This window comes from Zalophus californianus, chromosome 11 (genome assembly GCF_009762305.2).
Source record: "Zalophus californianus isolate mZalCal1 chromosome 11, mZalCal1.pri.v2, whole genome shotgun sequence".
Lineage (NCBI taxonomy): Eukaryota > Metazoa > Chordata > Mammalia > Carnivora > Otariidae > Zalophus > Zalophus californianus.
In genome coordinates, this window is record NC_045605.1 from 38,139,062 (window position 1) to 38,150,540 (window position 11,479).

At 43.4% G+C, this 11,479-nt stretch overlaps 1 pseudogene; it reads right to left on the reverse strand.

The window, feature by feature from the left end:
• Window positions 1-8,737: 8,737 nt before the first annotated feature.
• Window positions 8,738-9,634, reverse strand: LOC113915329 (annotated as a pseudogene).
• Window positions 9,635-11,479: the final 1,845 nt, after the last annotated feature.

The following is an 11,479-nucleotide window of genomic DNA, read 5'->3' on the forward strand; positions in this document are numbered from 1 at the left end:
TACTCAGCAGTAAGAGGAATGAAATATTATCACAACAAATTGAATGAATCTCTAATACATGTTGCTAAGCAGAAGTAGCCAAACTCAAAAGGTGACACTTTGTAGAATTCTACTTCCATGACGTTTTAGAAAAGACAAACAATAGGGATGGAGAACAGATCACTGCTAAGTTTGGGTATAACATGATGAAATTTTACAGGAGATGGAACTCTTCCATGCGATGACTATGGTAATGGACATACACTGTAGACTTTTGCGAAAACCCATGGACTATATCATGAAGATTAATTCTTCCTCTATGTAAATAAAGAAGACAGTAAATAAGCTAAATATACCAGTTTAATGACAAAGATTGTCTGGCTACATAAAGAAAAACCCCCAGTACAAGCTGTTTAAAGGGTACATTTTAAATACTGGGACACAGTAGATTGAAAAGAAAGGGGTTTAAAATGATACCATGGGGTGCCTGGGTGGCTCGGTTGGTTAGGCAACTGCCTTCGGCTCAGGTCATGATCCTGGAGTCCCGGGATCGAGTCCCACATCAGGCTCCCTGCTCGGCAGGGAGTCTGCTTCTCCCTCTGACCCTCTGCCCTCTCGTGCTCTCTATCTCTCTCATTCTCTCTCTCTCAAATAAATAAATAGATAAATCTTAATAAATAAATAAATAAATAAATAAATAAATAAATAAATAAATAAAAATGATACCATGAAAAGCTAACCAGAAAAGAGCTGGAGTAACTGTATTGGTGTGGTCTGAGAAGGTAGACTTAAGGCAAGAAGAATTATAACATATTATAATCTATTACTGACTTCATAATAAAGACAGCGTCATGTCAGTTTAGTAGAAAGATATGACTATTTTATATTTACCCAATAACTAAGCCTTTAAATATATAAACAGAGAAATCCATTCTCATGGGCATGAAAGATAAAACCTAAAGTTTGAATTTGTGTCTGGGGTTTAACCTGCATCTATAAAAGGATTTGCCATGTGATGCGCCCTTCAAAATTCAGTATTCAGGAGCCCAGTGGCCTGACTGTTCAGCGGGTCGGTCAGTGAAGGCCCATGAGTCTATGTGCTTCAGTCATGTCAGTTTGTATGCTCTGTGGCCAATCGATCTTCACCCTAGCTGCACAGTTTCCAATGCTGTGGGCTGTCAACACTTTACCTTCCCACAGTGGACGGCTGCAGCATTCCTCTGGAGGTGCCACAATGGAACAGACTTCATTCTCAGGTGGCACGTCTGTTGTCATGTCCCTTGGTGGCCAGGGGTTTGGGAAAGCAGCAATGAGCATGTGTGTTGCCTGCTGTCTCTTGGTGCAGATTGCTAAGGCCTCTGCATCCAGGCTTGGCCTTCAGGTAGACATGCCATTTCCATTTCGTATGGGAGCTTTTTGTACCTATTGGGACTTTGGTTCAGAGAAGACCCCAAGTGGGATGAGAAGTCATAACTCTTCTTTGGGCTTGATCGTTGTTATTCACTAGGATTTGAGCATATCAATGCAGTTAGGTCTCAAGGGGCTTACACTTCTCAGAGGTGGGGGGAAAGTGTGAAGTGGAAAAGCCCAGAGCCCACTAAATAATGGGGGGCTGTCACTGACAAAGGCTACAAAGAGCTGTCAGGTTGATGAGAGATTCCCATAACTTCACAGTTCTGAGGAGGATGGGGGACAAAGGCAGAGCTTGTTTCAGATTTAACTGAACCACTTCCAAGGCCACCATTCAGATTTAGCTGCATTTCTGTTGACTTCATTCAGAAAACGTGTGAGAATTCTCAGGTACGTAATTTGTGGTCTCCAACACTAAAGAAGCAATGACATGGGGGCATCCTTTGTCATCGTGGGTTGCATGAACTCAGTGATTCCCCTGGGGAGTTTGTGTGCCCAGACCCCAAACCTAATCTTATGTCCATGTGACAAAACTGAATAGTGAATCTCTGGTGCCTAGATCCACTTTAGTCTCAGAAGATCAAAAGATGGCCTATGGCCTTCTCTCCCCAAAACCCTCTTGCAAGGTGGGACTTCTGATAATGGCAGTATGAAGAAGCAGAGCAAATCTTCCTACAGAAGACAATTATGAAAACTGGACAAAAATATTCAAAACAAATATTTGAAGTCACTGAAAAATAAATACAGGCAGGTAAAAACATGAGAAGAACTTTGATACTGAATTACTTGAATCTTGAACGAAATGGGTAGGAACTGCAAATCATAGCCTCCTTACCTATGGGAGCATTCTCCTAACTCTTTATTGCTCTCTCTTCTTCTCTCATTTTCTCCTTCTCTTTGATTATTTGATAACTGCAGCCCCAGTGGCTCAAGAAGGCGGGTGATGGCTTTCATGGTGCAGAGTAATTGGAAGTTTAGAGGGAAAAATATGAAAGCGAGAGAGCAGCAAAAGTATTGAGATCCCAAATCTAAGTACAAGCTGCAACAAAATCCCTGGCTGACCACTAATCTGTGCATGGTTGTGGGACACTCAAGAGAAACTGCTAAAAAACCAGGAAGAACTAGACTGGTCCTGGTGAATTCTGCACGTCCACACTTCAACTGATGAATTCTTCAGTTAGCACAAAGCTTAGGCAGCAGAAAGCAAAAACCTTACTGGTTTGAGGTGTCGAAGGTCAGAACTTGTGGTTGGGGTGGGTATCTGAAAATTTAGGGGAAATATCAAGGACAAGGCAACCACAGAGACAGTGAGGCCAAAATGGAGTAGAAACTGTCCAAATCCTTCGTTGGCACACTAAATTACACAGATGCAGGACAGATCACTCGAGATTCAGGATAAAAATGCAGCAACTGGATATGGGAAAACAGAGCCAACACACTAGCTATCACATACAGCAGGGGTTCACATTTCACTGTGTGGTCAAGGCAAGTTGACCATTTTCTAGGAAAAAAAATAAAGGCAATCCTCAGAAAAATAAAATAGGTTCCAGATTTGCTAAAATATATCTCTGATATCCACTTTTAAAATAAATATTATCAGACCTTCAAAGAAAGAGAAATATGTAACCATAATGAGAAAGTCAACAGAAATGTTGACAGCATGTCCCAATATTGGATTCAGCATTCAAAGACTCCCACGCAGATCTAAGAATTTCAAAGAATTGAATGAAAACATGTTGAAGGAATTAAAGGAAATCTTGGCATTAAAGGGTGCACAGGGAAGAAATCTGAATGAAAAAAAATAGAGAGAGGACCAAATAAAAATTCTCAAACTGAAATGAAAATTCAGTGGATGAGCGCAAAGGTCTTGGGAAGGCATCGAGGTTGAATATAAATCCATAGAAATTACCCAATCCAAAAAAAAAAAAAAAACCACAGAGAAAAAAGAATGAAAAGTAAATAAATCCTTAGAAACCCACAGAAGAATATATAAAAGGCAATAGGCAATAGACAGTCAATCGGAGTTCAAAACTAAGGAGGAGGGAAAAGAGCAGAAAAAAAGATTTGAAGAAATCACATTTGAAAGGCTCCGACTTTAGCCTATAGATCCAAGATGCTCAATACACCAAGAGAGACCACCAGGAAGACCACCCAGGCACATCTCTATACAACTGATGGAAACCAAAGATAGGAAAAAAATCTGGAAACAAGCAGGAGATAATGATACCTTACATATAGGGTGTGGTGGTTTAAAAATGTTCACAAACTCTAATTTTCCTCCTCTTGAGAGGTCAAACTAATTCCTTTCCTCTTGGGTGTGGACTGGACTCAGTGACTCACTTCTAATGAAAAGAAAAAAGTGGATGCCATGTTTAGAGATTAGGTCATAAAAGGGCCTGTGGTCTTTTGCACTCTCATTCTCTCCTTCTCTTTGATCATTTGTTTTGGAAGAAGCCAGGTGCCGTGTCATAAAGATGATCACGTGTGGCAATGGCCATGTAGTCAAAGGCTAGGGCTTCTGGCTAAGTGGCCAGCAAGGAACCAAAGCCTCCAGCCAACAGCCCCATGTGTGAGCTTGAATACACCTCCTTAGCCCCAGTCAAGCCTTCTCATCATTGCAATTCCAGCCAAACTATCGATAGTAACCTAATGAGAAACCTCTAGCCAGAAATACCCAGCTAGACTGCTCTTCGAATTTAGACACTCAGAAATGGATTGAGATAATAAATGTTCACTGTTTCAAGCTGTCTCCTTTTTTTGTAATTTGTTACACAGCAGTAGATAACTATTACAGGACTTGGTGTCTGGAAATGGGGTGCTGTTGTAACAAAAAATTAAAATGAGGTGGTAGATTTGGAATCAGGCAGTTGGTAGAAGTTGGACTTTGAAGTGAGTTTTTAGGAGTAATAGATTTACATAAATAACCCAAATTTTCAGTAAAAGGTGCAAAGACAGTAAGGAGTCCTAGAGAGCCCTAAAATTCTTCTGTGACTGGAGACTCAGGGCAGGATTGGGAAACACAAATACAGTTATGGGACGGGTTTAGAGAAGCTTTGAAGAGAAAGCAAGCTGAAACATGTGTGCAGCTGCTAGCACAGGCCATCCTTCATGGAACAAGACGGGTCACTAAACATGCAAAACTAAGATCCCAAGTATGTAGACAAGAGCCTCTGGTCCGGGGCTGGGGGATGTCTAGGATCTCATTGTCCAGTCTTCTCCCTGGCCTCTCGCATAATATTTTCTTCCCACAGGAGAAAAAGAAGGGGGCTATGCTTAGCTGGAAGTGAGTTTGAGTCAGGAGGTTGATCCCTAAGACCCTTAGGCCCATGGGCGGGGGGAGCTCGCTCACTCCATGATTCCTCTAGTTATAGCTCTGGGCTTGGACCACATCCCATTGTTGTTCTGCTCCAGGAAGTGAGATTGCCTAAGGCTCTGATATGTCTCTCAGGGTTCCTAAAGGTGAGACCCTGAAAGGCCCGGAGTAGGGGAGGGGTTGGGGCAGAGGGGACACAATGGAGTCATGGGGATTCCTTGAGTGGGACATTTTAGGCACATAATGGACTGCTGAGAATGTCAACACTTGCGTGACTGGGATGCCTGGGTGGCTCAGTCGGTTAAGCGGCTGCCTTTGGCTCAGGTCATGATCCCAGGGTTCCAGGATCGAGCCCCACATCAGCCTCCCTGCTCCTTCGGGAGTCTGCTTCTCTCTCTCCCTCTGCCTGCTGCTCCCCCTGCTTGTGTGCATGTGCGCGCCCTCTCTCCCTCTCTCTCTGACAAATAGATAAATCTTCAAAAACAAAAACAGAAATACACTTGTGTGATGTGACCAACCTGAATTCGTTCGTGATTGCTTTTTTCTAAAGTGTGAGACAGCTGCCTTGGGTCGGACTGGTGACACGCGATTTGGCCCCACTCCCACGGCGGGACCTGCGGATGCCCTGACTTCTCGTCCTGCAGCTGGCATCTGGACAAATCTGTGCTCCTATTAGCACGATGCGAGGAGCTGGGGAGACTGGCCCACCCCTGGCCCGCGAGGACCCCCTCCCCACACTGACCTCTACGTTTCTTCCCTCACCCACTTTCCGGTTCCCGCAGAGGCAGGGCTGGGCTGTATCCCTACCTGTTTGTACTTCATGTCGCCCTGAGTAGTAATGTCTTACTTCCCTATTTAAAATAAAAGTCCAGATATGAATTTCTTTTTTCTACTTCTTGTCACATGGAGTTGATGGGCTAATAAAGGAAAAGATTTGTAAAGTTTGAGACAGAAAATAAGGGGAAGTCTGAGAACCTTCCAGAACCTTCAGGTTTGCTGCTGTGAGTCTGTTGCGGGTGGGGACAGGAGAGGCCCTGAGGAGCCTCGCGTGGACGGGGCCTGTGTGGGCTTTCACCACGGTCACTCTTGGGCATGGTCACCTCCTCTGCTCCTTTGTCCTTGTCCCTTCAGTAGAACCTTGTCCCACTAGGACCTGTGATCATAGGGACCTGGACACCACGGGGACCTTGTCCTGTTTCCAGGGCCCTGGGCAGCAAGGGGTTCATGTAGCTGGGTCAGCCTGCGTTCTGGCCTGGGTCCAGCCCTCAACCCCTCTCCTTTCTGTAGTTGTATTTTTCTTCTGTGGGTTCTTTTGGATTCTGCCTCTTCTTTTTCCTGTGTAGAGTTCTGGTCTCCTTTTCCTCTGGGCTTCCCCCATCTCTCACAGCAGGAGGAGTCGTTCTGCCTGTCAATGTTCTTACCGGTCCCGGGGAACCCCTGCATGCAGGCCTCTGTAGCATCGAGGGATTCATTTTCACACTCATCCAGCTCTTGCCCTCCTTCCAGGGCTGTTTCCTAGGCTGTTTTTCCCATCTTTCCAATCTTTTTTTTTTTAAAGAATCAGATCCTGGAATCAGTAGAGAGGAAGGATCCGAGAGTTTTTCATCTTAAATTCCTGTTGGGTTCCTACGTTCTCTGCAGCTTGCCCCCTTCCTCTGCCCTTTCCTCCAGTTACCCAAGCTCTGGCTCTCATGCAAACTCATGGATTTATAAGACAAAGTCTAATTTAGGTGCCCAGTTGGTTAGGAAATAGGACCCATAAGCCTAGGATCATCTTTTCTGGAGAAATGTAATCCTGTGCTGTGCAGGAGGGTTGGGGTGGAGGGAGGAGCTGAGCAAAGGGAGAGAGCAGCATGTGAGAAAGCATGGGCAGCACTGATGGCAAGTGAGGGGATTCGTGCTACAGTGGCCACCAAATAGAATTTGGCCTAAGGTTGCATTAATAAAGATACTGTCTCTAGAGCAGGGAGGTGCTCTATGCTGATTATTCATTCAACTGATTTCTGTTGTGTGGCAGATATATGACAGACTCTTTTTGATGTAGGAAACCTCAGTGGAAAAAATAAAGAAAAGTAAACATTGCCAGCCTTGTGGAGTATTTGTTCTATCGCTGAGGGGCAGGCTGTACACCACAAGCATAGTAAAGAAGGAAAGGGTTTACATTACAAGTTTACGTTAGAAGCCTGACCTGGGGCTCAATCCCATGACCCCGAGATCATGACCTAGCCGAAATCAAGAGTTGGACGCTCAATCGACTGAGCCACCCAGGTGCCCTGATCCCAGCCTTTAGTGGGCACAGGAATCACCCAGACCTCTCGTCAAGATCCAGAATAGTCTGGAATAAAGCCCGAGATTCTGAATTTATAATAAGCTTGGCGCTGATGCTTCTGGTCTTTGGATCACACATTTGGTAGCAAGACTGCAGACCAGGATTCCCACATGAACGTGCAGCAGCCTCACATGTAGGGCTTGTTGAACAAGTGATTCCCGAGCTTTGTTCCCAACATTCTAAGCTGGTGGTTCCAGGAAGAGGCCTGAGTATTTTGTAATAAACCCACAAGCAATTTTGGCACTCAGCCGTATCCGGAACCACTGAGGTCAGTGATCAGAGAGCCCTCAGGGTAGGGAAGGGACTTAAGTCCACATTTAAATGTTATTTTTTCCTGTGAAGAAAAAGTCAAAACATGCTAGGAGATACATGTTGTTTTCTCTATCCTGGAGTATAGCCAGGTGGAAGATTTAGAAAGTGATTATCAGCTCAACATAAAGAAAATCTCTAAGTTGCTAAGAGTACATTTCTTAAATGTACTCACAACAAAAAAAGAAATGGTAATTATGTAACTTGCAGGTGTCAGCTAACACTGGGATGGTAATCATTTTGCAACACAGAAGTGTACCAAATCAACAGGTATTCATCTTAAACTTATACAATGTTATATGTCAACTACATTTCAATAAAACTGAAAAACAAAATCTCTGAATCCTTGCTGAGACTATTTCTTACATGAATTTCTCTTTCACTTCTTGGTGTGAACAACAGATTCCAAGTTGTTCTAATTGAAATAGATGATAGATATTTATATTTATTATATACTCACATATATATAGATATATATACACATACATAAACACACCTTGTTTTATTTCAGGGAATACCAGAGAACAGGCTTGCAGCCGGCTACACAGCCAGGAACAGAATCCAAAATCCCACCCTATGTGGTTCCATGTAGGAATTTATAATAAGCCCCCGCTGCTGAGCACAAATGCCACTGCCCACAACACTGACTCCAGGGATGCTGGACACTGGACCTTGCAGCAAGGATTGCTGTCTGCTGCTCCTGGCAACTGGATACACTTTGCAACTCACACCACTTATGCCAAATGCATGCAACACTGTTCAGCCTATCTGTCCGCACGTCCTGAGTCAGAGGCTGGCATGCGGTCACTTGAATACTGGAACTTCATGCTCTGTTCAATGCAAGAATGTTTGGGAAGGTGAGTTTTCCTCTCTTAATGGAGGCAAGTGGGCTCTGCTTCCTACCTAGACTCTGTGAATGTGGGACTAATGTGGGAAGAGGGTACAGGTTCCAGGGGTAGAGCATGGAGGTAAGCAATGGAAAAAAGAATGGTAAATTTTACTTTTTGTAGCAATGCTCTGAGATCTAGAACTTTATCTGGTACATTGCGGGCACTTGGGTTTGGTTGGATGAATGAGTGACTAATAAATGACATCTTTCAACTTACTCCCTTGATAGTCTGTTATAGGGTCCCCCTTTTGTCTACTCCAGTTTATACCCACAAATAAATGGAGTGGCAAATAAGTTGAATGATGAAATGATTACTCAAAATCATTCCCTAGAAAACTTGTCAGGCTTTGTTTATTCAAGAAGGGTTGGGAGGACAGATGCAGGAGGGACCCATCACATGATACTAGGGGTGGGATGGGGGTGCGCTGGACCCCAAGCTGACTCCTCAAAAGCCAGGGGAGGAACAGATCCACTTCTTCTCTGGGAGTAGAGTTCCCAGTCACCAGGCTCATTTCTTACCCTTGATGAGGCTGTCACTGCCCCGGGTGAAACTTTCATCTTGTACGTTCAGGACGAGGTTGTCCGCAGTGAGATAGATACTGTTCTGTGATGTGGCAATCGTCTTGGAGATGTTCTGGGCTGCCCGGATCTTGCGCAGTTTGATATAGCCAGGGTTCTTGCTCAGGGCTTCTCCAAGCATTCTGGCGGCCTCAGCCTCATCCTCGGCCTGCACAATCTTCTGCCGCTCTTCCTGCTTTGCTTTTTCCACCAAAAACTGGGCTCGCTGGGCCCCCTGCTGAGCCACTTGTTTGGCTTCCACAGCAGCTGTGTATTCTCAGCTAAAGCTGAGCTCTGTGATGGCCACATCATCCAGGATGAGGCTGAAGTCCTTGGCCCTCTCTGTCAGCTCCCGCCGGATCAACAAGGATACCTGGGCCCACTGGGTGATCAGCTGTGAGGCATTGAACTTGGCCACCATACTCTTCAGCACCTCGTTGACAATGGACGGCAGCACTCGCTCCCCGTAGTCTAGCCCTAGGCGCTGAAACATGCTGGAAAGCTCCATGGCATTGGGTCGAGACAGGACTCGCAGGGAGATGTTCACCATCTGCAGGTCTTTGGAGCCTGTGGGGGAGGAAATTTTTTGGGGTCTGGCCCAAATGTCATAGATGATGGGGTACTGGAACCAGGGGATCCTGAAGTGAAGGCCTTCGGCCAGTATGGTGTCCTGCACGCCACCAATCCGATTAAAGAAAATGGCTCTGTGTCCTCCTTCCATGGTGAACACGGATTCGCAGACGCCGTAGACCACAGCGCCGTCCCACAGCAGCAGCTTTAGCACCGTGCCCATGCCCCGGGGCCCGGAGGGCAGCCGTCCCACTAAGTCCTTCAAGTTCTGGGCCATGTCCGATCCTGAGGCCAGCGGCACCAGAGGTCAGAAGCAGGTGCTGGCCCCCCTCAACCCCACTCCAGTTCAGAGATCACACCCTTCACACAAGGATCCAGGGCCCTTGCCTTTGTCTGTTGCTAGGATTAAAAGAACAAGATCTATAAGATTTCAGAGGATCTGTGTATATATATATATATATATATATATATATACCCTGATATTTTATATTAACTTCCATATTTCTCTTTATGTGCACATATTTCTGGGGAGAGTATCCATAACATTTATCAGTTTTTATGTGGTCCCAGCAAAAGTCTAAAAAAACCATCCTAGTTTAGACATTGTGCTACTCAATCTCTGGTCCATGAAGAGCTATCAGTCTTCAGCAGATCCACTGACATGATATAAATGCTCATCTTTTTTGGCAATTACAGTCTGGGACAAGATAAGGTAGAGGTTTCGTTGCTTATATTCACTTTCAATTCCCAACTGTATCTTGATAACAAATAGTTCACAAACCAGCACTGGCTTACAGAAGACACAAAGTAGCACTGGTTTAGGTAGACTTGTATTCCAGGACCTGTCCTGGTGCCAGATAAATAACAGAAGTGAAAAAATAGTTAATGGGATTCCATGTCCAGGAACAGGGTAGACTAGATTTTAAGTTGCCTCTTACACTAAAAATAATTGATAAAATATAAAAAACATCTAAAACAACTATCAAGAGAAGTCATTTAGTCCAAAAATATAAATGTAGGCAATAATCCAGAGAGAAAAGTTGGTTTTATCCTTAGGGCATCTGCCAAATCTGGAAAAATCTTAGCTTTGGTTTTCTCACGTTCATGAATTATAATAGACAGGAAATGATGCCCAGAGCTTATTCATGTGGGGAGCATATGAGATATACCCTCCCTGAAAATCTGAGAAAGCAAGATTCAAATTCTCAGAGTAAGAATGAAACAAAAAAATAAAGTCTGTTCTACCCTCTAATAAGGAAATTTTCATTTCAGACAGCAAAAAAAGGAGCAAACAACTATTTTGGGGTATCTGCAATCATGAACTAACCCATCTCTGATTTATAGTCTAAATTTGCTTTATCATTTGGGCCAAAATAACCTCAAGCCATGATTTCATTTTATAGGGGCCCTGGATTTGTGATGACCCAAAAACTGGAAGAAAGAAACAAAAATCTCTAGAGAAATCCATATTGAACCTAGGTGTCAAAGAATTTACACAAATAATTTCATAAGAAAAAAGAGCAACTTACAGCAAGAAATGAGTAAGTACAAATGGACAAAGAAACTATGATTGAGAATCAGCAGAAAGAATATATAGTAAAAAGAAGTTCATAAAAATTCAATATTGAAATTGTGAGACACAGAACATAACATAATCAAAACTTTATATAAATACATAATATAAATATGTATATGACAAAAAGAAAAAACACTTAAAAATGCCTGGAGCAAAAATGACAAAAGAGCTGCTTAGGAAATAACTCAACATTGTGAAATATCATTAAATAATTTAAAAATTAGGGTAGAAAACATCCACTTAATAAAAAAGGAGTCAGTAAAAGAGGAAGGAAAGTACACAAGAAACATAGAACACAGAAGGTAAAATGGCATCATAAATCCAACTGGACCAGTATTCACATTAAATGTAAATGAATTAAACAAGTGAATCAAAGTGCAGATTGTTAGACTGAAAACCAAACAAGAACCAACTATGCTGTCTATAGCAGACACACCTGAGATTTAATTACAAATTGATTAAAATTAAAGGGATGGGAAAAGATATCCCAGACAAACAGCAACTGTAAGAAAGCTGGAGTGGACAAAAGTGGACATATTTTAAAAA